Source organism: Stegostoma tigrinum, chromosome 2 (assembly GCF_030684315.1).
Source record: "Stegostoma tigrinum isolate sSteTig4 chromosome 2, sSteTig4.hap1, whole genome shotgun sequence".
Classification (NCBI taxonomy): Eukaryota; Metazoa; Chordata; class Chondrichthyes; order Orectolobiformes; family Stegostomatidae; genus Stegostoma; species Stegostoma tigrinum.
In genome coordinates, this window is record NC_081355.1 from 126526101 (window position 1) to 126553463 (window position 27363).

Sequence of the window (27363 nt, forward strand, 5' to 3'; positions counted from 1 at the left end):
GAAAGAAAATACTCTCAATCTGTTCAATCATTCCTCGAAGTTAAAGTTATTAATTGTTGCTGACGTCCTCATAAGTCTTTCTACTCTCTCGAGTGCAATCACATCCTTCCAGTAATGACATGGCCACAGTTGTGAAATATACTCTTGTTGTGGTCTACATAATGTTTTATCTAGTTCTAGTATCACCTCTAGCTCTTATACACTGGGGTCTGGTCAATAACCTCCTGCCTACTTGCTCACCTTATTTGCCTGCCCTGTTGTATTCAGGGATCTGTGGAAATGCATTTTAACATCCCTCTCTTCCTCCATTCTTCTCAGATTCCTACAATTTATTATGCATTACTTGGCCTACTTTGTCTTCCTCAGATGCTTTACTTCACACTTCTCTGGTGTGAATTCTATTAGCTGTGTTTCTACTCACCTGGCTAGTCCATCAAAGGCTTCTTGAAATCTACAGGTATCGTAAAAATATGTGATTATCTGATTGTTCCTACCAAAATGCCTATTACTCTATATTGAATGGGCATTTAATGGGCAATCACATGCCCATGCTGCAACTTTATCACATCCTCTGCTACATTGTCACACCCTGCTTCACTAATAGTTGTGTTCCACAATTTGGCAATGGGTTTGGGAAATTTTTTAAATTTCTTGAGATTCTCCATTCTTGAGAAAGGTACTCTTTGCATCATCCTAATAATTTTTTTCCCAACCATCTGTCTCTGTTACCTTGGTATCCTCTTTGAGCCCAGGACTGGATGCAGTAATACAGCTGGGACTGACCACAGTGGCACAATGAACACATGTTCCAGCTTTCAACCAGGAACCCTTGTCTAACAGGGCCCGATCTGAAAATGATCTTTGAGAAAAGGTTGCTCCTTAGTTTTACAAGAAGTAACTCTCCATTAAAATTATACTTCATTGGTGTCAAAATTACAGGGTAGAAAACATTTTTTTCAAAAATGATATGATACAGAATGGGCCACAAAGCATCTCAACACTCCAATAGGATACCAAAACTGATAAATGAGAACTTCTGCATTAAGATAACAAGTACTATTAAAAAAAGACCTAGGAGCTTAAAAGAATTTTTAAATGTTACATTTGCAAACAATTAAGAATTATGTTTCTATATAACATTCCTTTGCCTTAAAGCAAGATGAGTATTGAGTAAAAGCATTCTCACACGCAAAGCTTTTATAGAAATTCAAAAATGTGCATTATATATCAGTTAACATTATATAGGGTGTATGTTACACACTGATTATTCAGTGTAAAGTATTTATTCTAAAAACTATTAAGAACAAAGTGCAAGCTGCAACCATTGGCCAGTTTTCTAAGAAACAACTGGTGTTACTAACATGGATTTTGTTATGTTCAGGGCAACAAAAATCTTTCATGAAATTTATATCTTTGAATTTCAAAGCAGAAATACAAGACAATGTAAACTAAATTGTGAACACTGAGTGAAATATGAGACTCCCTCGAGAGTGATTTGTGCTGTGGGTTCTGTGCTCATATAAAGCACTGTTATGAAATGGGAGTCACGTTTCAGCTTTGCAGACCCCACGGCAGTTATATTTTTGTATTTGCAGAGGTCAACTTAAATGATCAAAGTCCCAGGATTAGTCACTAATTTATCATAGATGTCATCAAAATAACTCGAGTTTGATTGCTGGTAGAAAGGGGGAGAGGATTAAATGTCAGGAGGGAGGCAATGAGGGCAGAGAGATGAAGGAGCAAGAGAACGAAGACTATAGGAGAAGTGGTAATAGGAATATGATAAGGAAGGTACAGTAGAGAGGCGACTAACTGAGTACAGCCATTTGGATGCACAGAACATGTGTTTTGCTGAAAAAAAAACACATTTTTTCAAAGCTTTTCATCTTGTATTCATCAGGACAATGACCGAAAAGTTTGAATATAAAGGGAGAATAACATTCATTCTGCATGAGAGGGCTGATTGGTTGCCCTGTGGACACTGTTTAGTGGAGATTTGAAATAGAGAATGAACCAGACAATGCACCAATTCTCCAATTTGGTAGTTAGGTAAATGAAAAGAAAATAATTGAGGAAAAAGACAAAGAGATGGAGAAAATATATGACACTGGTTAGGGAAAGAGAATATTTAATTGGCACTTATAAACTTATAAAAGTATTGCTTTGGTAGGAAATGGATTTTTCATATGTTCTCAACTACCAGAATGTTGAAGAGGAGGCCAGGTGTCTTGCCACAGCAAAAAAAGTAAGAGCCTCTAGCACTTTGGTACATTCAAATCACATTACAATCAATGAATTGTTTGTGGAGTTCAGTCACAGTAGCCATTTAGGCGATGATGCAGTGAAGTTACACACAGAAAGGTCCCATATGATGAGATCAAATAGAATCCCTACAGCGTGGAAACAGGCCCTTTGGCCCAACAAGTCCACACTGACCCTCAGAGCATCCCACCCAGACCCATTCCTCTGAAACCCACCTAATCTACACACCCTGAACACAATGGACAATTTAGCATGGCCAATTCACCTACCTGCTCATCTTTTGACTGTAGGAGGAAACCAGTACACCCAGAGGAAACTCATGTAGACACAGGGAGAACGTGCAAACTCCACACAGACAGTCGCCTGAGGCTGGAATTGAACTTGGGTCCCTGGGGCTGTGAGGCAACAGTGCTAACCGCTGAGCTACCATGCCACCAAATCACAAGGCAACTAGTTGTAATGGTGTTAGTTGAGGAAGAAATAAGGAATGTTAGCCGGGCCACACCCAGCTGGCTCACCCATGTCCTTCAGGGAAAAATAATCTGCCATCCTTACCTGGTTTGGCCTACATGAGACTCCAGGAAAGTTTCAACAAAGAAACGAAACTGGATGGACCAGCTGGCATCAACCTGGGTACCAAAAAAGACAATAGCAAAAATAGAAAGACCTCCTTCCTAAAAATGGGAAGCGATGCTAAAATTGGGAGAACTGTCTCACAGACGAGTCAAACAACAGCTTGACATAGTCATACTCACAGAATAATACCTTACAGACAATGTCCCAGATACTTCCAGCAGGACAAATCCAGCAGAGGTAGAGGCACAATAGTGTGCAATCTGGAGGGGATTACCCTGGGAGTCTTCAACAATGAATCTGGGCCCAATGAAGTCTCATAGCATCAGGGTCAAACATAGGCAAGGAAACCACATGCCGTCCTCCCTCGTCTGATGACTCAGTACCCCTCCATGGTGAGCTGGAGGAAGTACTGAGGGTGGCAAGGGCACAACATGAACTCTGGGTGGGTAATTTCGAAGTCCGCATCAAGAGTAGCTCGGCAGTAGAACTACCGATCGAGCTGGTTAGGTCCCAATGGGCATAGCTGCTAGACTGGGTGTGCGGCAGGTAATGATGGAACAAACATGAGGGAAAAACCTATTAATGTCACCCTTACCAGTTTGTTGGCTGCAGATGCATCTGTCCATGATAGTATCAGCAGGAGTGGCCTCCATACAGTTTCAGTGGAGATGAAGTCCTGCATTCACATTGAGAATAATCTCCATTGTGTTGTGCAGCACTATCACCATGCTATATGGGATAGACATTGAACAGTTCTAGCAAATCAAAACTGGATATTCATGAGGTGCTGTGGGCCATTAACAGCAGCAGCATCATATTTCAACAGAATCTGCAACCTCGTGGCCCATCATATCCCCCACTCAACCATTACTGTCAAGCTGGCTGATCAACCCTGGTTCAATGGAGAGTGCAGGAGGGTGTACCAGGGACGAGCAATAATGCTGGCCCAGCCAGCAATGCCCACATCCTATGAGACAATAAAATAAGGAACACACTTCAGTACTTGTTTTTGAGGGGTATGCTGCAAATTTTTACATCCATTTTATCAGGTTGGATCATGGTGAACTATCCCTTTTGAAAGTCAACATCACTGACAATATAATAAACTAGCAGACTACCTTTTGGCTTAATGCACAGTGCCCCTTAAGACCATGTTCATCTCACTAAGCAATGAGATCACTGCTTACAAAGACTGGTTGATATTTGGTAGGGGAAATCAAAATTCTAATCATTCAATTGGATTGGCACTACCGATTCTGAAAGAAATCTCTATACAGTTACGAAGGAGGAATCTCAAGGTAGCATGACAAGAATGGCAACAACATGCATTTGCATAGCACCAGTGCATATTTGGAAAGTGCATGAACAGCAAACATTATCCCTTCCAACAACCGCCAAAACTGCTATGTTATAATGTTTTACAATTCCATGGGTATTAACAAATGTCCAGTATCTTTATCAAGGGATGCTATTTCATTTGTCAGCAAAGACAAAAACTGCCAGATGGCAGGGTGACCAAAGGGGCGGACTGCTTTTGAGCCTCATTATGTCCTTACATGTCAGGAATGATTGGATGCTGACCTTACTGTATACTGTCTGCAGCAAATGAATCACAGTGAATCACATTCTGAGGATGCAATGTTTTCCTCAGATAGTTGAATGTCACAAATAGCAATCAAAACACTTCTAAAACATTGTCTACTGTTGCAGAAGGGAAGTATTTATATTCAGAAACATCTGTTGCTATTTAAGACCTTGTCACCGAACTTAATGCAATGTTACTTCTCATTCTTATCTCGGATTGTGCGAGGTTAAGTGCTGACTCAAAAAATCTCTTGTCTCATCATAGTGCAAACTATCCGTAAATATATTTCATGGGTGTATTTGATGGATGTCTAAGTCATATGTAATAACCACAAAACAGATTTCATTTAGCTTGATTTACATCTTACAATAACCTCCACAGATTTCCAAATCTGCAACCTTGAGTATTTCACAATTCAACAAAACTTATAGATTCTGTTGTGAATGACTTTGATTTATCCAATTCCCTGCTCAAAGTTATTATTAAATATTCTTCTGCACTCTTTCAAGCAGTACATTCTAGGTCATGGCAAAATGCTCCTCGAAAAAATTCTCCACTTGCCTCTGAGTTTCTGCTTTTAACATAAATCTGTATCTTCTGCTCACCAACCCCTTTGTCAGTGAATATTGTTTTTGTTACTTACTCTATCGTTCATGATTTGAAAAGCAGCTCTCAAATCTCCCCATAATCTTCTCTGCTTGAAGGAGTGCAATCCTACTTTCTCCAGTCTCTTCACACAACTGGGCAAAAAATCAGTAGTCAGAGCATAATGTGGGAAATTGTGCCCTTGTTTACTTTGGCAGGAAGAATAGAAAAGCAGCAGATTACTACAAAGTAGATAGATTGCAGAACACTGAAGTACAGAGAGGTGTGTGTAACTTGGTTTATGAATCACAAGTGTTAGCACTAAGGTGCACAGCAAGTAATTGGCAAAGCAAATGACATCTCGTTATTTATTGTGAATGGAATGAAATGTAGAAGTAGGATTATGAAAAAGAATCACCTTGAACTCCAAAGCTTAGGTGGAATCTTCTGGACCCACCCAGAGTTTTGGGACATGATGTTGAAGTCATACAGGATATTGGTGAGGCCACTTTTAGAGAACTGTGGTTGGTTGCCCTGCTATAGGAAGGATGTTTTTAAATAGTTGAGGATTATTGCCGGGAATGGAGGTTTTGAGTTATAAGGAGATCATGAATGGGCTGGGACTTTTTTCAAAGGAGCATAGGAGGTTGCTAGGTGGTCTTATAGAGGTTTATAAAATCATGAGGATCAAAGATAAGGTGAATACCAAAGGTCTAGACTGAGGAGTTCAAAACTAGAGGCATATTTTTAAGATGAGAGAAGAAAGATTGTAAAGGGACCTGAGGAACAACCTTTCCCCACACCAACACTCAGAGCACCACACCCCCCAGACCCATTCCCCCAAGAACCCACATAATCTACACAGCCCTGAACACAACGGGCAATTTGGCATGGCCAATCCACCTAGCCTGCATATCTTTGGACTGTGGGAGGAAACCGGAGCACCCGGAGGAAAGTCACGCAGACACAGGGAGAATGTGCAAACTCCATGCAGACAGTCGCCTGAGGGTGTAATTGAAACTGGACCCTGGTGCTGTGAAGCAGTAGTGTTAACCACCGAGCTGCCATGTACTAACTTCTAGACAATGCGGTAAATATAGGCACAGTACAAAGTTTAAAAGACATTTGGACAAGAACATGAATAGAAAAGGTTTGGAGGGATGTGAGCCAAAAGCTAGCAAATGGCACTAGTTTAGTTTGGGGAACATGGTCAGCACGAATGAGTTGGACCGAAGGGTTTGTTTCTGTGCTGCATGACTGTAGGAGGGTGTGAGAACTTAATGGTGAGGAAATGGGAATTCAGATTCCTGATAGTGGATTATAGTTTTGAGTGTATTACATTGTTGCACCTTTCAAGTGGTTATGTTTTTGTATTTCCTAGTATTCCATGAATACAGATTAACACCCTAACCTGTGGAATGACATTAAGAGGAACCACGTTGTTAAGCATAAACAGGAAAGACGTGCTCCCAAATGTAAAATGAACTATGAAGAAGGCAGGGTAGACTTCTTCCTCCAATTTCTGGTGAGTCCAAACTTCTTCAGTAACTTGGCACCTTCAAAATCAAACTGTTACTTGGCATAAAAGCTTACAGTGTAAGGGGTGAAACTGGAAGCATTGAAAATAAGAGAAAGAGTGGACCACTTGGCCCATTGAGCTTGTTCCACCATTCAATCTGATCAAGACCAATTTTCTAACTCAATGCTATTTTTCTACTCTATCCCCATACCCTTTGATACTTTTAGTCTCCAGATATCTATTTAGTTGTTAGGTGTATTCAGTTATTTGACCTCTACAACCTTATGTGGTAAAGAATACCATAGGTTCATCTATCCAGTAAAGTCCCATAAGAATCTTGTATATTTCAGTAAGGTCTTGCCTGAATCTCCTAAATTCCAATAAGTACAGGCCTAATATTCAATTCGTCTTCTCTATTACCCATTGAATTTGGATGCTAGTTTTTCTTGTGATTCTTAGATGAGGACTCTCAAATCTCTCTCTTCCATGGCTTTCTGCAATTTTTCTCCATTCAAATAATAATCAGCTCCTATATTCTTCCTGCCAAGTGCATAACTTTGTGCATTCCTACATTATATTCCATCTGCCAAGATTTATAAAACACTTTACCTGTTCCCTTTGTGTCACCCTCACCACTTGCCTTTCCCCTATTTTTGTGTGTAAGATGACAAACAATGAATCCAATGTTTCTAGGTCATTTCTGTTACCATCCTCGTATGTAGAGTATCTAGCTTTCAGTTTCATTAACTTCCTCAGCACTTTTCTTCTAATATTAATTGGCTTCAGTTCCTCCTTCGTGGGCCCCTTATCAAAGGAAAGATATTGGAGACAGTCCAGAGAAGGCTGATGCCAGGTATGAAAGGACCATCTCATGAGGAGAGATTGAGAAGGTTGGGCCTGTTGATATTGACACTGAGAAAAATTAGAGGTGACCCTATTGAAACATACAAAATTTTCAGAGGACTTGATAGCTTCGATGCCAAGAGGTTGTTTCCCCATGTGGGAGAATATAGGATCAGTTGGCATAATCTCATCAGAGTAAGGAGTCACTTAATTAAGACACAGATGAGGAGGAACCTCTTCTCTCAGAGAGTACCAAGTCTGTGAAGTTGTTACTGCAGAGGGTTCTTAAGGCTGGATCAATGTGTGTAGTCAAGGCTGGGATTTTTAATCAGTAAAGGAATTAGGTATTACAGTGAAAAGGTAGGAAAGTGCATTTGAGGATTATCAGATCAGCCAAAACCTCATTGAGTGGTGGGACAGAATTGATGGGCTGAATGGCCAGCTTCTACTCCTACATCTTATGGTCTCATGAGCTCTTGAGATCTGTCACTATCCTCCTGAGGATTGTTATATTTCTCTTGAAGTTCTTTATTACCCTCCTCATAGTTTACTACATGTTTAAATTCTGCACAGAATTTGATGTCATGCCCTATGTACTCAAGTCCAGTTCATTAATATAGATTGAAAACAGCAGTGTCCGAATGTTGAACTGGGGCAGAAGACCACTGTATACTTCTTACTAATCTGAAAAAAATCACCATTCAAAACCATCCTCTGCTTTTTGTCAAACTGCTATGGTCCCTTTAATCGCTGGCGCTTCGACCATGTTAATAAAGTAAGACGGGAGAAACATCAGATGAGAGTGATCGACTCAGTAACCATTTCCTTCTGTTCTTGGTTTGTCTAAAGACTGGAACAGCAGTGAGTGCCTAGCATGTGTCAGCTGGAAAAAAATACAGTTGTTTCTGCACTACATCCTTGTTATAAATTTCTCTCCCATTTTCTTGTGGTAATGTTATCATTTCAGCTTTAGTCTCATCAAAATTCCTTCTGAACAAAACTCTTTTCAGAGTTTATGGCAGAAGCCAGATGTTTTGGGGTGCTCAGTGTTTTCATCTGTGCTACTGCTTAAATTTATCCTCCTTTTCAAATGCCTCCATGCTTTCTGTCTGCAAACTCCTACAGTTTAAACCCCCTTCAGTTCTTTAACTCCAGGTTCTTGTATACTGGCATTCAGGTAACATTTAGATTTATTGCTACATGTACATTAAAGTACCGTGAAAAGTGTCTTTTCGTGTGTTATACAAAAAGTATCACCACGCTCAGTCACTATTGTGAAACGTTGAATATAATGCAAGATTTTACTGCAATAAAGTCCATCTTTCTCTCCTCTTCTCATTCCTCCTCTGCCTCTCCTCCAGTCACTGCTCGACATTGTCCGGGGTTTCTGAATCACTCTCCTGGGATTCTGTACTGGGCTCTGGAGTCTCGGCTACGGCTCCCTGCCGCTGACATTATTGCAATTACTGTGTCCGAGCTGTAGCCATGAGCCTGGTGAAGCTCAGTACCCCCTGTTAGACATCCGACACTCCTTCAGATCCTACTGTTGGTTATCGGCCATCCCTTTCACCCATGCTTTGTTCCTTCAGGTGCCCGGGCCTAACTGCGAGCCAGGAGCTTCGGCTCAGCCTGTAGATCTGAGCCTGTGGGGAGGGGTGGGCTGTTCCTCGCTCACCTGGAGACCCCAGGCCAGGCTGGAGCAGTATCCAGCTCATCCTAAAGTTGCTGCCGCCACCGCCAGGGGCTTCCTCCTTCACCTGCCTCTCTCTGGAAAAGAGCAAAAGCAAAAAGAAATACAGAAAAAAATGAGAAAGAAAGCAGACAGGAGTGGCCAAGCCATGGGCTACTGAACTGTCATCTCAGCATTTGACCATATCTTCAACTTCACAAAATAATTATTGAATATTAGCATAGTGTAAGTAAATAGCTTCTTAAAAAAGGAACCATGAATTTCACACTCTTTATGAGAGCAGTGCATCACAGACATCATTTAGCGCTTCACCCAAAATTTTACCCAGCAGCAAAGTTAATGCAGGATGTGAGACTATGACAAGCTTCAGACCCAACACAGGGAAAAGCAACTGAGAGACTGGTGAAGCAGCAGCAGCACCACGGCACAGGAACGGAGTCAATCCTGCTGCCCCTACAGATGTTTAAAGTCATGGAGGGACCACAACAGTCAGAAAACTGGCAGAATTGGATAAATAGATATATGATACAGAAGTGCCCCTGAGTTAGCAACAAAAAGAGACCAAAACAGTCCCTTGCTGTACACAGTGGGCAGTGCTGTGGCAAAGTAAGGAGTGTTTAAAGCACCTGCACCCGAAGGGAAGTACCTACAAGGACTTCTCTTATATTAGAGTTGATCTTTCTCTGTACCTTCTCTGTAGCTGTAACACTATATTCTGCATTTTGCTCCATTACCCTGACATACTTACGTACAGAATCATTTTTCTTCACTGTATCTTGGTACATGTGGCAATAATAATTCAAATCAAAAGTCAAGCAATCTTTTTTTTGATATTTATCTTCGTGCTCAGAATGGCATTAAAATTGACTGAGAAAATTTTAACATGAGGAAACAAAGGCATGAAGAAGCGTTGATACTTCATGAATGATCTTCATCATTTCACAGGCAATTGCAATAATGAAACATTCAAGCAAAAACTGAATAGTTGTGGTTTTAGACAGTGCAGGCAGCACTAGGCATCCACAGAAACAGGCCCTATTTTTACCCACAGCCCATATCCATCAATCACACTACCTGACAGGCCCAGCCCCCACACACCCTGGTTCCAGGGCAGTATCCATGATGTTGCATTTCCAGGCCAAGCACAGTCCTAGCAGCAGCCATCAAGCCCTGTGGTGGTTTTGGGTTGAAGTTCAACCCGTAATCTTCACAAACCACTAAGACCATTTCTAAATCAGTAAGTGAGTTCGGATTATGTCTTGGTATTATTGCAGGGTTAGTAATCCAGAGACCCAAGAAATGTTCTGGGATCCTGGGTTTGAATCCCACAATACAGAGAGTGGAATGTGAATGCAATGAACATCTGAAATCTAGATTTATAATTTAATCATGGCGCTGAAATCATTTTTACTTGCTGTATAAGCCCATCCAGTTCACTAATGCCCTTCAGGGAATGTCATCTTTAATAGGGCTGTTCTACATGTGACTCCAAAATGAAGTCTGTCAGAGAGCCTGTCATCAACCTAGGGACCCAAGATGGTGACAGTAGTCTACAAAGTCTTCCTTGCCAACCTCTAGGAGAGCTGTTTCCTAGACTAGTCCAGTAATAGCCAAACACAATGCTGCAGACAACACTATCGCTGTTCCCAGGAAGTCCCATCAGCTGGACAGGTCCAGCAGAGTTGGCAGCACAGTGGTAAAGCTGAAATTACTCACATTCTGAACACAGCAACATCCTGGTAAATCTCTTCTGAACCCTCTCCAGCTTAAAAATATCCTTCTCATCACTGGGCAACCAGAATCGGACATTGTATTCTAGAAGAAGACTCACCAATATCCTGTTAAACATCAATATGACTTCCCAACTCCTATATTAAAAGGACTGAGCAATGAAGACAAGGATGACAAATGCCTTTTTAACCATTCTGTCTACAGGTGACACAAACTTCAAAGAATTATCCACCTGAACCCTTAAGTCCCTCTGTGACAACTGAATGCAGTACTCAGGGAATATGGAGTCAGATGTGCCATCTTTCAAAGAGATATTTCCTCAAATTGGTTTTTCTTTTTAGGTGGATGCAAAAGATTCCATGACATTCTTTGAGGAAGAGCACAGGAGTTCATCCTAGTTTGCTGCCAATATTTATCCTTCAACCAACATCGCTAAGACAGATGATCTAGCCATTACTTCACTGTTCTTTGTGGGATCTTGTGTGTAGATTGGCAGCCATGTTTCCGTCCATGAGACCAGGGATTTCATGTCATGTTACTTGACCATAAAGTGCTTTGAAGTGTCCCAAGATTATGAAAGGCACTGAGTGGAAATGCTTTCTTTCTATTCCTGTGGCTCATAAAATTCCAGGTTGTTCCCAAATGTGACAGAAACGTCTCAGATGTGAAAAATCATTCACCAAGTTCCGAATATGAATTTGAATGAAAAATTAATGACTTTGGATCCGCAATTGTCCAGGGAGTTGTATCTTCATCAAGACTGGGTTCACAGTTCCAAAACCTTTCCATTTGACAGAATGGACTGCAAATGTGAGAAGACAGCTAGCATTAAACATGCCTTCATGCACATTGACTGAAACTTAGCAGACACAGGTTGTGTGAGGTTACACAAGTCTCAAAGGTATACAGTCAACTGCAGAATAATAATCATTGATCGTAAATCTGCTGGGCAGAATCTGAAGAGCCCAGGCTTTAGGTCTCCTTTCCTCAGATTTTAAACAGCTTGAGGCACTCTTTATGCAGCTGGTTTAAATTCTTATATAGATAGCTACTACCTAACCCTTGGTGTTTCTTGTTCCTTGCTGTTTTTATCATGAGTACTGAAATGTCTTGTGATCCTCAAGATCCCAGCTGTCCTCCTCTCAGTCTTTGATATATTTCTCTGACTGACTTTTTTTTAAGAAAACAATGAACTATGAACCTGAGAAGGGGTCATTCAAGCTCTTTTCACAGAGCAGGACATAGCCTGTCTGTCATTGGCTCTACACCACCAAGTCAATCCACTGATAATGTCATCGTGAAAAACTCTAAGAATGTTATACACCCTGAGATTTCTGCACTTCAATCATCTCAGACAATTTTCCTCTGCTCCCCCCAACCCTACAACAAGAAAACACCGTGACCATGACAAAGGGTCACATTCTGTGACAAAAACAAAGTTGCTGGAAAAGCTCAGCAGGTCTGGCAGCATCTGAGGAGGAGAAAACAGAGTTAACGTTTTGGGTTGGTGACCCTTCCTCAGAACTGGTCACATTCTGTGAATTGGTTTCTGAGCTGCCTCTTCTTTCTCCCCCCAACACTTTTCCTTTTTTACTTCTAGTGTCAGTGAGGCCCATTGGCAAAGCTGAAATTCAGATCAGAGCCTGTAATAACAAGGATTAAGATTAGAAGTCGGCTAGTTGGCCCTCAAACCTACATTTAGTTGATAACACTAGCTTGAACAAAATATTCCATGTTTCTTTTCTTCATGTCAGTGGCCCTGTACTAAAACAGTTTGCCTAGGGATGGGTCACTGGACTCAAAATGTTGACTCTACCTTCTCTCCATATATGTGAAGATGGGATTTCATCTCCAAAGAATGTACAATGCTGTTCCTGACAAGTGTATCAATAGCAGGTAGATTGGTGAGGTTAAGGCCAAGTTCTTGGTGTTCAAGTGCATAGCTCCCTCAAAGTTGCCACCCAGGTGGATAAGGTTGTTAAGAAAGCATATGGTGTTTTGGCTTTCATTAACGGGGGATCGAGTTTAAGAGCCGCGACGTTATGCTGCAGCTCTACAAAACCCTGGTGAGACCACACTTGGAATATTGTGTCCAGTTCTGGTCGCCCTATTATAGGAAAGATGTGGAGGCTTTGGAGAGGGTGCAAAGGAGGTTTACCAGGATGCTGCCTGGACTGGAGGGCTTGTCTTACGAGGAGAGGTTGACTGAGCTCGGACTTTTCTCTCTGGAGAGAAGGAGGAAGAGAGGTGACCTGATCGAGGTGTACAAGGTAATGAGAGGTATTACAAGAGTCAATAGCCAGAGACTTTTCCCCAGGACAGGATTGACTGCCATGAGGGGTCATAGTTCTAAGGTGTTAAGAGGCAGGTATAGAGGAGACGTCAGAGGGAGGTTCTTCACCCAGATTGTTGTGAGCGCATGGAATAGTTTGCCAGTGGTAGTCGTGGAAGCGGAGTCATTAGTGACATTTAAGCGACTGCTGGACACGCACGTGGACAGCAGTGAATTGAGGGGAATGTAGGTTAGGTTATTTTATTTTTGGATTAGGATTATTCCACGGCACAACATCGTGGGCTGAAGGGCCTGTACTGTGCTGTACTTTTCTATGTTCTATGTTCTATGTTCTTCTTGTTGGTTCCTTCACTGCCTGTTACAGACTCAGCCTGGTGGCAATGTGCTTTAGGACTCAACCAGCTCGAACAGTAGTGTTGCTGCCAAGCTTCTCTTGGTGGTTGACATTGAAGTCATCCACCTAGAGTACGCTCTGTGCCCTTACCACCCTCAGTGCTTCCTCCAAGTGTTGCTCAACATGGAGCAGCACTGATCAATTGGCGGTGGTGGTGGGTGGGGATGGGGGTGGGGGAGGTGAGTGGGTATACATGGTAGCCAGGAGGGGCTCGTGTTTGACCTGATGCCTTGAGACTTCCTGGGGCCTGGATCAATGTTGAGGACTCTTAGGGCAGCTCCATCCCTCCCATATACCACTGTCAAAGAGATTTACTAGGATGTTGCCGGGTTAAGAAGGTTTGAGTTATAAAGAAAGGGTGGATAGGCTGGGACTGTTTTCATCAGAGTGTAGGAGGTTAAGAGGTGACCTTATAGAAGTTCACAAAATAGTGAGGGGGATAGATAGAGTTAATAATAATTATATTTTCCCCAGCATACGGGATTTCAAGATGAGGGTGCACATTTTTAAGGTGTGGGGAGAGAGATTTACAATTAATATGAGGGGCAAATATTTTACAGAAAGGGTGGTTCTCATGTGGAATGAATGTCCTGAGGAAGTGATGGATATGGGTACAATTACAACGTTTAAAAGACGCTTGGATAAGTACATGAATAGGAAGGGTTTGGAGGGATATACACCAGGAGCATATAGGTGGGACATGTTTGTCCTGGTGCCATGAGACCTCATAGGATTTACCATGCATCTCCATTCTTATTCCTGGTCATATTTGTATTTGCCCACTTTTTGAAGGAATTGATTAAGACAACTTCAACTAGATTTTCGAAGATTATGTTCTATATAATCAGTGCTGTTTTAAGAAATACATTTTTCTCCTTTCTAACAGTGTCAAAACAAGTGTGAAATCCAAAGTTTTAGAAAACAAAATCTGCAGCAATATTTTATCCTAATATAGTTCACACAATGTAATGCCCATTGTAGCTTTTATCTCAATGTTCCAGTGCACACAAGGCACTTCTCTGATAAGCAATATAATACAATGGAAACTAAAGTTGCTGCAATTAAAACAGGAAATGAACAGGAACCATTCACTTCACAGCTGAAGTGAATTAAGTTTAGGATAGAAGCATTTTCCATGAAGCAAGAAAGTGGAAGTCTTATGTAGGATAAATAATGATTCTCGGTTAGAATGTGAGTAGGAAGATAGAGTTGTTTTTAGGTTGGAAGGTCTAACAATATGCAAGCCAGTTGTTTGTTAAATGTAAAATTGCACTTGTATTTCATTTAGTTCATGAGAGAGAAGTAGGAAAATAGACTTGCCAAATGAGCTAGCCGGTCTTGCTATAAAAGTGGACAATTTAAAGAGGATTAAAAACACATTCTTGAAAGAGGGGATACCGGATATGGTGAGAAACTGTGTAGCTAATGCAACTAACCCAATAATATTTAACTGTTTCATCAATGACATTTCCTCCATCACAAGGTCAGAGTCCCAGGAGGTTCCAGCAGTAGTGATGGCTTCCATCTCTAGCAAGACAGAAGGTAGGATAAGCAGAGCACAATAAAGGCATTTGGTGCATTTGGTAATACACTGGGTTTTGAAGATCAGCCTGAGAAATCTCACTTGGGGTCACAGAGAGAAACTGCCCATGAAACTGACCAAAGTTGACACTGCCAATTTCTGGACAAATTCAGCTCAGAGTATGTAATAACAAGAATTAAGATTAGATGTAGGCTAGTTGGCCCTACTCCACCATTTAATAAGATCACGGTCAATCTAATTGCGGCCTCTACCTTCCTGTCAACTCACTATAACTGTTTTGTCAATCAGGAAGCTATTGAACTCAGCTGTAAAAGCATTCAAACATCTTGCTGCTGCAGAAGAGAATTTCATGAGCTTATGACTTTCTGAGAGAAAAAAAATTATCCTCATCCCATCTTGAGATCATTTGTTTTAAAACAGTGCTCCCCACGAAGTTCTCTCCTCACCCACAAACAGAAATATCCTTTCAACTCCCGCTTTGTCAAGTCCTCTCAGGATCTTAAATGTTTCACCGAAATCACTTCTCAATCTTCTAAATTTGAATGGAATCAGGCCCAACTTTCCCTCTTTACCCTTGGAATCTGTTGAGGGAACCTATTTGGTACCATTTCCTTTCCTAAACAAAAGGATCAATGGCAGTATTTTCCTTTTTTGAGCTAAAGTCCTTTAAAAATTCAGGGTTCTACCATTGCTCAGAGCAACTTTCTTATGCAATCTTCTACTCTTCATCTTATTAACTATGCAAACAGGAAGATAGATGCCTTTCTTGGGGAATTGTTCAGCTGGAGAGGGTGAAGTGTTTACAAATTCCAGGCCTCCCAGTCACAACATGGTAACATATATACAGCCTCAGCTCCATGCTACTCCAGACACCAAAAGCCAGGAGCTGGCCCTCACATTGTGTTACTCAATCATTATCACTGAGGACATGACCCACAGGACAGAAAAGGTTGATCCCCACATTGCAGAAGGGTTTTGAAGGTGTTGGTGGGCATGATGATAGAGATTAGAGCTTTTCCTGCTGGCTGCCACAGGAGACCACGCCAGCAGATGCAACCAGCCTGGGGTTAAGTAACAGCCTGAGTCAGTTTATGTCCAGGTTAAGCAGTTCATCAAAGAAGTAAACCATCTTCTGCACTCTGCGGGAAGAAGTGCCAACATCTTCTCTCTGCTACCTCACATTGACATGACCGCCATTCAGTCTACCTCTGCCACTTTACTCACATCTCACCAAGCTTCATGCGCTATTGCATGCAGTTGGTCCACTGGAAACAATTATCACCTGGGCTGTTAATTCAGAGATCCAGGTAATGTTCTGGGGACCCAGGTTTGAATCCTGCCGTGGCAGATGGTGGAATTTATAAACAAAATCTGGAATTAGAAGGGTAAATGATGACTATTAATCAATTGCTGATTGTCAAAAAACCTCATCTTGTTTAATACCGCCCTTTAGGGAAAGAAACCTACCATCTTCACCTGGTCTGGCCTAGATGTAACTCCAGACCCACAACAATGTGGTTGACCCTTAACTGCGCTCTGGGCAATAAATGCTGGCCCAGCTAGCAATGTCCACATCCTGTGAATGAATAAATAAAAAACTCAAGTACTTTCATCCACCTCATCCTCCCAAATGACAAACCTTTTCTGCCCTCTATGCTTCTGTCTCTCTCAGTAGGGAGACATCAACATGTTTCCTGCTCATCCGTCATTGCTAACTATTCTGCTATCATCTATGATCATACTCAATTCCTTTTTTTGCCCCATTATGGGGAAAATTGGCCCACTCCACAGATAAACTTCGCATGACAGCCTCAACTGACCACAACTCATATCTTGGACCGATTTCTCCACAGTGAGCGAAATAATCTACCCTGTAATTGCCGGACTTCATGGACTTGACCTGCGGGACTGAGCACATCCTAATCCCTGGGTTCACAGGACATGGATCCTCAGTCTCTGATGGGACCAAATGCTTGAATGACCGTAGCCAATTGCCTGTAGTTTAATTGGACCATCCTTTTGACAGGTTGTGATGGTATCTCTGTCTGACTCCAGTCCCTCTATACCTCACTAACTATGCTCTCCTTTGACTGTCTCACAGGGTTGTGTTTTGATAGTACATGGAGTGTGTTTGCTGAATGGACTGCTGGCACATAGTGAAGGTGTGATGTTAGCGTAATGTGGTGCCACAAAATGACACATCCACGCTCCTGACTGTTCACTACTGCTAACAAGATGCCTACCTCTCCCTCTCCACTACAGAGCAATACAAGCCACATGGAAGGGGGCAGCCAGTCAATCAATGCTGAAAGCAGTGAGTGTGCACTAAGAAGGCAACATGAAGTAAACTGAAACCAAAAGAACTGCAGATGCTGTAAATCAGGAACAAAAACAGAAGTTGCTGGAAATATTCAGCAGGTCTGGCAGCATTTGTGAAGAGAGATCAGAGTTAACATTTCAGGTCCAGTGACCCTTCCTCTGAACTGATGGTGGCTGGGAAAATGTCAGGCATATGCAGAAGATAGGGTGGGGGGATGGGGTAGGGAGCAAACGATAGTATAGAGCCCAAAGAGAGAGAAGAACAAAGTGTAGAGCTGGATGAACACAGCAGGTCAAGCAGCATCAGAGGAGCAGGAAGGCTGACATTTCAAGCCTTTCTGAAGAAGGGTCTAGGCCTGAAACATCAGCCTTCCCACTCCTCTGATTCTGCTAGGCCTGCTGTGTTCATCCAGTTCTATACCTTGTTATCTCAGATTCTCCAGCATCTGCAGTTCCTACTATCTCAGAGAGAAGAACAGTTGGACAGACAAAGAAGTTGATAACGATCTGGTTAAGAGGGTGAAAAGCTGTTAATGGGAACTGTTAGTGATGAACAACAAGGGGGTGTGTAGTGGCAGGCTATGTCATAACAAAGTGTGTGGGATGGGGTCGCTGGTACATGGGAGAGCTTAGGCCCTAAAATTATTGAACTCAACATTGAGTCCAGAGGGCTGCAGGGTCCCCAAGTGGAAAATGAGGTGTTTCTCTTCCAGCTTGCGTCTGGCTTTGCGAGAACACTGCAGCAAGCCAGAGACAGCGATGTTGGCCGGGGAACAGGGTGGTGTGTTACAGAGGCAGGCAACTGGAAGCTCCGGACCTTTTGCAAGCAGAATGTAGATGTTGTGTGAAGTGGTCACCAAGCCCACGCTGAGTCTCCCCGATGCAGAGGCGACCACATTGTGAGCAGCGAATGTAGTAGACTAGATTCTGGGAAGTGCAGGTGAAGTACTTCTTCACTTGAAAGGTATGTTTGGGCCCTTGGGGAGTGAGGAGGGAGGAGGTAAATGGGCCGGTGTTACACCTTCAACAATTGTATGGCCAGGTGCCGTGAGGCTGTGGGGAGGAGTTGGGAGAGATGGAAGTGGGCACCAACATGTCCCAGAAGGAATGGTCCCTTCAGAGATTGCATGGGCAGGTGCCGTGGGGCTGTGGGGAGGTGTTGGGAGAGATGGAAGTGGGCACCAACATGTCCCAGAAGGAATGGTCCCTTCAGCGATTGCATGGGCAGGTGCCGTAAGGCTGTGGGGAGGTGTTGGGAGAGATGGAAGTGGGCACCAACATGTCCCAGAAGGAATGGTCCCTTCAGTGATTGCATGGGCAGGTGCCATGGGGCTGTGGGGAGGTGTTGGGAGAGGCGGAAATGCTGACTAAGGTGTCCCAGAAGGAACAGTCCCTGTGCAAGACAGGCAAGGGAGGGGACGGAATTATGTGTCTGGTGGTGGCATCTTGCTGAAGGTGGCAGAAATGATGTTTTATGATCTTCTGGATGTGGATGCTGGTGGCATGGTAGGTCAGGACAAGGGGAAGCCTATTGCTGTTGCAGGAGGGAAGAGGTGGGGTGAGGGCAGAAATGAGGAAGATGGGTGAGACCCTGTTGACAATAGTGCTAGAGAATCCTCGGCTGAGGAAGAAGGTGCACATTTTGTCGGCTTCCTTGTCGAAGTTGGCCTCATCTGAACATATGTGATGGAGACGGAGGAATTGAGAGAATGGAACGGGGTCTTTACAGGAAGTGGAGTGTGAGAATGTACAGTCCAGGTAGGTGTGGGAGCCGGGGGGTTTGTAGTGGATATTAGTGACACGCCTATCCCCAGAAATGGAAACAGAGATGTTGAGGCAGGGAAGGGAGGAATCAGAGATAGACCAGGTGAAAGTGAGGACAGGGTGGAAATTGGAAGTGAAATCGAAAAACTTTTCCAATTTTGCATGAGAACGGAAAGCAGCACCAATGATACCACCAATATATTGGAGAAAGAGTTGAGGCTGAAGGCTGGAATAGAACTGTAACAAGGAATGTCCAACTGTTCTTCTCTCTTTTTGAGCTTTATCCCCACTTACAGTTTACTCATTGCCCTTTCCCCCACCCTATCTTTTGCATATAATCCAACATTTTCCTAGCTACCATTAGTTCTGAGGGAGGATCACCAGACCTGAAATGTTAACTCTGATTTTTCTTCACAGATGCTGTCAGACCTGTTGAGCTTTTCCAGCAACTTCTGTTTTTGTCTTGAAGTAAACAGAGGCTGGTGGCCAACCAGTAATTTCAAATTAGATAAGGTCTAAGAAAGCAAATTAAGATCCATAAGATGCATCCATAGGATGCATGAGATGCAAAGTAACTTGACAGAAGTGTACAAGTCAAAGGTGTCCTTGAGTTTGGACAGGCTAAAGCGGTGTGAGAGTTAGTCCAAGAGCAACTGCTGATCTGGTGGCTTGCTGTTGGCAACTTGCATGGAAAAAGGGATGAGAAGGATGGTGATCATGGAGTAAGCAGCAAAGTTATTTTGAAGGAACAGTTGGATGATTGCCAGGACAAGCTGCACACAGCAGGTGCCCCCTGGAATTTACATGTAGGGATTTGTACTGTCCAATTTGTTGGTGATGGAGAGGGAAATTGAAAGTGGCTTATAAATAAGACAAGTTGTGTCTTTAATGAAATTTGTGGAAATAGGGTAGTCTCTGATCAATGGAAGATTTCTGAAGTCACCATTAAAGGCTTGTAGATAAAATTGCCCAAAATGTTCTCTAATTTTGATTTCTTTCATTGTTCATGACACACAAGAAAGAAAATAAATCCATTCCGAAACTATACACACTACATGACATGTGGTCTCACCAATGCCCTATATAACCACAGCAAAATGTCGCCACTTTTGTACTCCACTCCCAAAAACATTCCATTTCATTTCCTAATCACTCATGTTACGAAGTAGGGGAGTGTATTCGTGGGTTGGATGGAAGGATGTCAGAATTTGGTGTTTGTAAAATATTGGTGTTTGTAAAATGCTATGGGAGAAAGCTGTGCATGGTCACTTTAAAAGGTGATGTGTTTTTTTGTGCTTACAAATTTAAACAAAATGTCTGTGGGCAACTACTTATGAGTTTGCAGGTACACAGGGTGCCCTCAAATTGAAACATTTGTACCAAAAAGCCGTATAGTTAGCAGGCCAACAGCAGTTTCGTTTTGTTATCAAGAGAACAAATTTTGATTTTAGCCAATCAATTTGAACCAGGCACTTAGATACCAATAACCAATTAAATTTAAATCTGACGGTTTTTATAGCGTAGAACCAATCCCATTGTAATGGATTGATATGTCATCAAGGATATAAAAGGAGAGTGCAGCTGGAAAATCAGGAGAGCAAACTACCATCTGCAGCAGTTAAGAGCTCTCAGCTCTTACGAGAGAATTGCTACCTCTCCCAGATTTCTCTAAGTATTAAAGAAAGCATCGTTTAAATCAAAGGTACTTACAGCACAACTAGTTAATATTTGTGACATAAAAATTCAACCTTGAAGGCACAGAACATTCCAAAGCCACGTAACGTGGCTGTAATTTTGAGAGACTAAATTCTATGTTTATTATTGTTGTTTTATATATGTGGGACTTATATTTATTGGAACAGCATATCATTAAAGTATTGTTTTATTCCAGAATAATTGATAGTTAGAAGGGGTTTATTCAGGGTTTGTTAATAGTTTAGTTTGTTCACTGTTAAAGTTAAATAAATAAATTGCTACTCGTTGATTATAAAGAGAGTGTCAGGAGTTTATTTTTGTTTAATCATTCCTTTTCACAGATTATAGGGCGAAGCACAACAGTCTAGGTATGTCAGTTTTCGTTGTCAGAGGGGTTTGATTTTTTTAACAGATTAGAGGCTCGTCCTGGGGTCTCTCAGAATGTTCCTAGCTGAGCAAAGAGAGAAAAGAGAGTGAGAAAAAGAAAGAGTTTGAAATTTGGAAGTTGAGCCTTTGACAAAAAAATCAATCTAACAGGCTGGAGATGAAGCTAGACTTAGTTAAGAGGAAAGTGATGATGAGCAAACCCATCGTAGCCAAAGACCTGATTGGGATATATACAGATATATCAATACATTACCAAAATTCAGTAAGGAAGATGGAGAAGCTTTTTTCATTTACTTTGAGAAATTGGCTAAACAGATGAACTTGCCAGTGTCGATGTGGGTACTGTTAATTCAGGCCAAACTGGTAGGCAGAAATAGTGAGACGTTTGCAGTGCTGTCAGGTGAGGTGTCAAAAAAAATGAAGAAGTAAAACAGACTATTTTGAGTGCCCATGAATTGGTACCAGCAGCACATAGACAATGGTTCAGAAACATAAGAAAGTAACTAGGTCAAACTTATATACTAAGGAAGGCAATACCCAAAACCCTGAGTTCTCCTTTACTCCATTTGCTGTCTGGCTTGCTGTGTTCTTCCAGCCTTATGTCAGTCTATGTTAGATACCAGCATCTGCAGTTTTTTTTACTCTAACCAAACTTTTATATTGAGTTTAAAAGAATGAAACATAGCAACTTCAATAGATGGGTGAGAGCATCAAAAATAGAAAAGACATACAAGGATCTTAGAGATATTATTCTGCTGGATGAGTTTAAAAACTCACTTCCAGAAGTGATAAGAACTCATGTTGAGGAACAGAAAGTTCAAACAGCGAGCAGACCTGCAGAGATGGTGGATGAATACACATTACTACAGAAATTGAAATTTAGCTTCCAACAGCAACTTCATTCCATGAGGGTTAGAAATTGGGAAAGAGGGAGATTCTTCAATGGAAAACAAAAAGTAGATCACACTGGGAACAGTTGACCACATGTGAAAAAAGAAACCTAAGAGGGTGGAATAGAGATGAAAGACCTCAGGTGTTTTCATTGCAATAAGGCAGGACACACAAAACCACAGTGTTAGTGCATTAAAAGGGGCACTGGGAAAAAGATGTGGTAAAAGAGGCTAAACTAGTACGATGGCAAGATCCCAAAACCATAAGTTAAAACAAGAAAGAAAAAGAAAAGAGAAAGAGGAAGGAGCTGAGATCCAGTTAGCTGACACCCTGTTTGATGAGATGGTAAAGGAAAAACCTAAGCAGATAAAGGATCAGGCAGTGGTGTTTAATTTTGAAGGATTAACGGAGTTACAACAAAAGGATGAGACAAATAAGGATTTATATCATAAAACCTACTCAGAAAAGGAATTGGAATGCATTTCAGAATGTTATTACCCTAAGGATAAAATCCTAAGGTGGAATGGAGACTTTGGCAGGTTAGTGCAGAGGAGAAATGGGCAGACGTTCACCAGGTTGTATTGCCGGTAGCAGACAGACAGGAATTACTGTGGGTGGCACATAAATTACTCATAGGAAGTCATCGAGGAGTGAGGAAGACTCAGGCTAAGATACAGAAGCATTCCTATTGGCCTGGATCACATAAAGATGTGGTTGAATTTTGCTGTACCTGTCATGTATGCCAGATAGTAGGAAAGCCACAGGCTGTAATAAAACCAGGGCCTTTGATGCCGATTCCTCTATCTAAAGAACATTTAACATGGGTTATAATTGACTGTGTCAGTCCCCTCCCTAAAACCAATATGGGAACCAATATTTGCTAACCATAATGGATGAGTCTACCAGATTTCCAGAGCCAATTCCATTACGGAATATCAAGGCAAAAATGGTTTGGAGGGGTTACTTCTTTCTTTATCCATTACGGACTACCCAGGAAAATTCAGTCAGACCAAGGATCCAATTTTACTGCCAAATTAATTAAGGAGACCACGGAGAGTTTAGGCATCAAACGCTTTAAATCAAGTGTGTACCATCCTGAAACCCAGGGCACATTGGAAAGATGGCATCAGACTCTAAAGACCATGCTGAGGGCTTATTGCCACGATTACCCAAATGATTGGGATAAACGCATCCCACTTATATTGTTTACTGAGGAGATTTTCCAAATGAATCACTTCAGTTTGTTCCATCTGAATTGATATTTGGACATGAAGTATGAGGACTTTTAAAATTAATTAAGGAAACGTTGATGGGTCCGAAGTCAGAGAGCTCTCAGTTGGATTGTGTACCTGAGGTGAGAGATTGATTAAACAGAGTAGGTTAATCAGCTAGACAACATTTGAAGGTATCCCAGTAGATAATGAAGCAAGAAGAAAATAAGAAATCGATAATTCGTAAATTTAGTGGTGGGATAAAGTATTTGTGTTGTTACCAGCAGTAGGTGATCCCTTCAAAGCAAGGTTTAGTGGTTCCTATCAGATTGAGAAGAAGTTGTCAGGTGAATTATCTGGTAAAGATGGCAGATAGGGAAAAGTAACTGACCAGGTATGTCATGTGAACATCCTGAAACGTTTCTATGACAGGGACAGGGAACTAGAGAAACAGGTATTAGTTACTGCCGCTCAGAGTGAGGAATCAAATCCAGATTATTTGGATTCTGATGTGCCTCAGAATAAATTGAACAATGAGCAAGTACTTAACGAATAGGGTAGAGTAGCGAGCTATCTGACCCAGGAGTAGAAAACTGAACTGAATGACTTATTACAGAGCTATGAAGACACATGTAGGAGTAGAATGGGGAGGACTAATACACTTGGACGTGAGATTGACATAGGGAATTCTGTTTTAATAAGATAGCACCCCTCTATGCTTAATCATCTCTCAGCAGCACAGGTTCAGAAGGAAGTAGAAGCAATGCTCCAAGAAAACATTACAGAGCTGAGTCAAAGTGAGCAGATTTCACCAATTGTGTTGGTTCCCAAACTTGATGATACTCAATGGTTTTGTGTAGATTATAGGAAGGTCAAACCTGTGACAAAATTTGACTCATACACAACTCCAATGCTGGAGGATTGTGTGGAAAAATTAGGACAAGCCACTTGCATCACAAAGTTGGACTTACTTTGTAGTTACTGCCAAGTTCCTTTCTAGGAGATTGTGAAAGATGTTTTCATTTCTGTAGCTCCTAATGGGCTATATCAATTTAAAGTACTTCCCTTTGGAATAAAAAACACACCAGCCAGTTTTCAAAGACTTCTGAACAGAGCTGTGGAAGGATTGGCTAATTGTGCTGTCTACTTGGATGACTTAGTCATATTTAGCTATTTGTGGAAAGATCATGGTGCATTTAAGAGAGATCCTTGAGAGAATACAGAAGGCGTAGTTGGTCATAAATTTGGCAAAAACAGAATCCGCAAAGGGGAAAGTGACATTCTTAGGGCACAACATCGGACACTGACGAATGACATAGAGAAGTGTGAAAACAAAGGCTAGCAAGAAATTTCCAAGACCATCCTTGAAGAAGGGAGTGCTATAATTTTTAGGTTTGAGTTGATTTTACAGGAAAATTGTACCAAACCTTTGTAGCATGGTAGCACTGTTGACAGATTCGTTAAACTCATCCCTCACATCCCATCCCTGCAGTAATTGCCAAAAGAGAATCCCCTCGTCCTCACATACCACTCCACCAACCTCCGGATCCAACACATTGTCGTCTGACACTTCTACCATCTACAATCCAACCCCAGCACCAAAGACATTTTTCCATCCCCACCCTTGTCTGCTTTCCAGAGGGACCATTCTCTCCGTGACTCCCTTGTCCGGTCCACACTCCGCTCCAATCCCACCACACCCGGCACCTTCCCCTGCAACCGCAGGAAGTGCTACACTTGCCCCCACACTTCCTCCCTCACTCTCATCCCAAGCCCCAAGAAGACCTTCCACATCAAGCAGATGTTCACCTGCACATCCGCCAATGTGGTATACTGCATCCGCTGTACACGGTGTGGCTTCCTCTACAACGGGGAAACCAAGCGGAAGCTTGGGGACTGCTTTGCAGAACACCTACATTCAGTTCATAATAAACAAATGCACCTACCAGTCACAAACCATTTCAAATCCCCCTCCCGTTCCTTAGACATGTCCATCCTGGGCCTCCTGCAGTGCCACAACGATGCCACCCGAAGGTTGCTGGAACAGCAACTCATGTTCCGCTTGGGAACCCTGCAGCCCAATGGTATCAATGTGGATTTCACCAGCTTCAAAATCTCCCCTCCCCCTACTGCATCCCAAAACCAGCCCAGCTCGTCCCCGCCTCCCTAACCTGTTCTTCCTCTCACCTATCCCCTCAAGCCACACCTCCATTTCCTACCTACTAACCTCATCCCACCCCCTTGACATGTCCGTTCTCTCCGGACTGACCTATCTCCTCCCTACCTTCCCACCTACACTCACCTCTACGGGCTCCATCCCCGTCCCTTTAACTTGTCTGTCTCCTCCCCAAATATCTTCTCCTCTATCCACCTTCGATCCACCTCCCCCTCTCTCCCTATTTATTTGAGAACCCTCTCCCCATCCCCCATTTCTGATGAAGGGTCTAGGCCTGAATTGTCAGCTTTTGTGCTCCTAAGATGCTGCTTGGCCTGCTGTGTTCATCCAGCTTCACAATTTGTTATCTCGGATTCTCCAGCATCTGCAGTTCCCATTATCTCTGATACAAAAAGATGGACAAAAAAATGTCAGGAGACATTTAAGAATTTAAGAGCAGTGTTATCCCCTGCACTAGTTTTAGCCAGACCCAATTTCTTGAAATGTTTTAAAATTGCCATTGACGCAAGCGATGTAAGGTTTAGAGCTGTATTATTACAGGATGATTGTGGAATTGAAACGCCAATTGGTTATTTTCCAAAAAAAAACTCAATATCCAATCAAAAAAGAAATTCAACCATTGAAAAAGGGTTACTGAGTTTGAACTTGTAGAATCCCTATAGAATGGAAACAGGACCTTTGGCCCAACAAGCCCACACTGACTGTCAAAGCACCCCACACAGACCCATCTCCAGCCCCCTATAATCCACACATCCATGAACACTGGGCAATTTAGTATGGCCAATCTACCTAGCCTGCATATCTTTGTGCTGTGGGAGGAAACAAGAGCACCTGGAGGAAACCATGCCAACACAGGAAGAATGTGCAAACACCACACAGACAGTCACCCAAGGGCGGAATTGAACCCAGGCCTCTGGTGCTGTGAAGCAGCAGTGCTAACCACTGAGCCACCATGCCATCCCATGGTTTGGTACTGGCCTTATGACATTTTAATGTCTATGTTGCAAACAATGTTTCAAAGACAATTGTGTTTCCTGATCACAATCGTCTGACATTTCTGCAAAGATTTCAGGGCAAGAACACATGATTATTTTATTGGAGTCTTATGTTACAAGCATTTAATTTACAGATTGTACATGCTGGGTTTAAAAGAAAAATGTTTATATAAGATAGAAATGGTAGTGCTCAATGTTGTACACATGATTAATTAGTATGAGATGTGTAATCTAGATCAATGGTATATGCATCCAGTAACATAATGGAGTTAAGGTTTTAAAAGTAACAAATGAAGCCATATTTTCATAGCGATGGTTCACTTTTCTCTTGAAGGAGGAGGTGTTGCAAAGTTAGATAGAGTATTTGTGGATTGGAAGTCAAGACATCTTTAATTTGGTGTTTGTAAAATATTCATGCTTGCAAAGTGCTGGGGGTAAAGCAATGTATGGTCCCTTTTGAAAGATGATGTGTGTTTTCTATGCTTAGAGGTTTAAACAAAATGTTTGTGGACATCAGCTTGTGGGTTTGCAGGTACACAGAGAGCCCGCAAATTGAAGCATTTATATCAAAAAGCCATGCAGTTAACAAGCTCGGCAGCAGCTTTGCTTTGATACCAAGATGGCACGTTTTGATATTAGCAAATCATTTGAACCAGGCACTTAGATACCAATAACCAGTTAAATTTAAATCTGATGGCTTTGATAGCATATGCCCAATCCTAAATTGATATATCATCAAGGGTATAAAAGGACAGGGCAGTTGGAAAATCTGGAAAGCAAACTGCCATCTGCAACAGTTAACAGCCCTCAGCTCTCAAGAGAAAATTGCTAGCTATTACAGTCTTCACGTTTTAGATAAAGCACCATTTAAATCAAAGGTACCTCTGGAACAACTAGTTAATAT

The 27363-nt window shown here is 42.0% G+C and overlaps 1 long non-coding RNA gene across 1 annotated transcript in view; it reads right to left on the reverse strand.

The window, feature by feature from the left end:
- Window positions 1-8550: 8550 nt before the first annotated feature.
- LOC125447586 (uncharacterized) overlaps window positions 8551-27363 on the reverse strand; it is a 128669-nt gene continuing 109856 nt past the window's right edge. The window contains exon 4 of the long non-coding RNA XR_007246572.2: window positions 8551-9137. This is a non-coding gene — a long non-coding RNA (uncharacterized LOC125447586). The remainder of the gene's footprint in view (window positions 9138-27363) is intronic.